This window comes from Dryas octopetala, chromosome 4 (genome assembly GCF_963921425.1).
Source record: "Dryas octopetala chromosome 4, drDryOcto1.1, whole genome shotgun sequence".
NCBI lineage: Eukaryota > Viridiplantae > Streptophyta > Magnoliopsida > Rosales > Rosaceae > Dryas > Dryas octopetala.
The window spans coordinates 23,775,956-23,778,790 of NC_141369.1; positions in this window are offsets into that span (position 1 = coordinate 23,775,956).

Below are 2,835 nucleotides of genomic sequence, written 5' to 3' on the forward strand. Positions count from 1 at the left end.
GGGATAATGATTTATTTTTTAGAGTTGCTGCTATGTTTTTGAGTTTGCAGGTATGTAATAACTCGTCAACATGAAATTTACTTAGAGAGAGAAGCATTAAAGAGAGCAATGTAAAATGATAGACTTTCAAGATGACTCTGTTATGTATCTTTCTAAGTTTAATATACATCCACTAGCTATTTGGAACTAGGTATCTCTCTTTTTTGAATGTCTATATCATGAAATTAACATGTTCCACTATTAATACAATACTTTGTATGTATACAATTTTTATTAAGGATAATTAAGTCAAAAAATAATTTTTGTAATTACACCTCTATTAAGTAATAACCTCCTTATAGTAATAAAATTGTTTTGGTCCAAATATTATTACTATAGAGAGATTTGACTGTAATTGGTTTCTTTAGCCTTTTGTTTTCCCCTTATATATATATATATATTATCTTTGAAATTTTTATCACTCGCAATAAAACATTCATTTCCTGCAGTTTTCTGTAGACCCATTTAAGACGAGAATAGATCTCCAGCCCCACTTTAATCAACACACCCATTAAAAAATTTCAGAATATCCATTCTCATATTCTTCACCCATTTTTTTGACAAGTATGAAGAAAAGAGTTTTTCTTTTCTTTAAGAAAGTGAGGGGTATTGGCCGGCCGGCCATGGCATCTCACCAATTCACCATATATAGCAATTGGCCAACCATGGCTGACTAGTTAATTTGAAATAAACAAGTGCATAAAATGAAAATAATATATAGTAAAAAATGTGAAAGTAAAGAAAATTTTGAAGTGAGGAGCCAAAAATAAATTGGGTCTAAAATTTTACTTTAACATCTCTTAAAAGGATTAGACATTAATAATACTTACCTTCTTAAATTTCCAATTATAGAAGACTTTAATAATCTAAAATTTTAAATTATATATTTGATCTAATACAAAATCTCACCTCAAACTTTCTAATATGGTCTTTGATTTCTACAATAAAGTGCCTAGCTAGCTACTTATGTAGCTTAATTGTTTAGGTGGTAAGTAATTTCATGATGTAGCTGACTGCATTAATACTCTTTATAGTCCTCCATTAATTAAAGGCATTTAGAGATCAGATATGTGCAACAAGATCATTGGCCGCCCCTCTAGGATCTAATAATTAATTATTCCTTTACAATATATTAATAAATTAACATACAGATATACTCTCTACTCTAGGGCTTCAGAATATATTCAGAGATTCTCCAAAATATGCTATAGGTTTCAAAACTAAAAGAGGTAAGGATTTAATGTCAGCTAGCACAACCAGAGACCCAGTGGTCCTCATTATCGATCTGATATGAATATACTTTAACAGCCTAGTCAATTATTAATGAAATTTATATTACTGGTCATTACTCATTAGCAAACAAATAAGATCAGTAAACCTCTTCTTTCTTTTTTCTTTGTTATAAAAAATAAAATAAAATAAATCCTGCCCAAATTTTTTTAAAAATAACTAATATATATTTGACTATGATGCTGCTGTGAGAAGTAATTGAATACAATAGTAACAATATAGACAAATAATTGAGTAGTCCAATTAGGGTTTGCTGTTAGCCGCCTGTGTGAATTGAAGACAAGTTGCCAGGTTGGGTAAGACCGTAAGAGTGTATGTAAGACTGAGGAATGATGCCATGTAGCATTTTGTACCTTCAACAAATAAATGAAGGGTCTGTCAAACCCGTCAACTCGATCATTTAACTCACAGCGGCTACCTAGCTAGCCTAATTAGCTACCATGATATTTGCCAAATGGGTAATTAATTAATTATTAGGAGATTATATATATATATTTATTTATTTATACAAACCCAACCCAAGTGTGAATGTTTGCATGTTTACACATAATGCCTAAGCGTTTATATATATATATAGGCTTAATTATCGATTTACCACCTAAAATTGTAACTCATTCCCACTTTACCACCTGAAAGTTTTTTTGTCCCAGATTACCACCTGTAACTTACATCCGTGTCCCATTTTACCTTGTTCCGTCAACAATTCCGTTAATGCTGACGTGGCACGCTGGATGTGCGCCACGTGTCACATCTTTTTTGTATTATTGTATTTTTTGTATTTTTCTATTTTTATAAACTTTGAAAATTAATTAAAAATAGCTCCGAACTTAGAAAAATACACGGAAAATTCCTACCGACTTGTCTTAACTAGTACTAATTTACTATGGGGTTAAAATGCCAATTTTTCCTCTAAAAATTTCAAAAAAATTTGGAAAGTCCAAATTTATTTCTAGAAAATTAAAATACTCTAGACTCTTTGAAAATTCATAGAATAATCTCCCGAACTCCAAAAAATATGAGGTCTGCACCGTTAGTCTTCTAAAAACTAACAATACCTTTCTTGTGAACACTTGCTACCCAAAAGACCTCTCGGTCTTAGAGAAAAATAAAATTCTCTATAAAATAAATTCTAGAAAAATTCTAAAATTTCTGTAAAGTCTCGAAATAATTCTTTAAAATAAGCTTTTGGTAATTTTTCAAAATATTTTTGAGAATTTGTCCAAGAGTTTTACGAAAATTCTAGAATTTTTTCTAGAATTTATTTAATAGAGGAAAATTTATTTAAATTTTTTAGAAATAAATTTGGACTTTCTAATTTTTTTGAAAATTTTTAGAGGGCAAATTGGTAATTTAACCTTATAGTAAATTAGTGCTAGTCAAGACGAGTCCGTAGGAATTTTTTTTGTATTTTTCTGAGTTCGGAGCTATTTTTAATTAATTTTCAAAGTTTATAAAAATAAAAAAATAAAAAAAAAGCGAAAAAATAAAAAAAAGATGTGACACGTG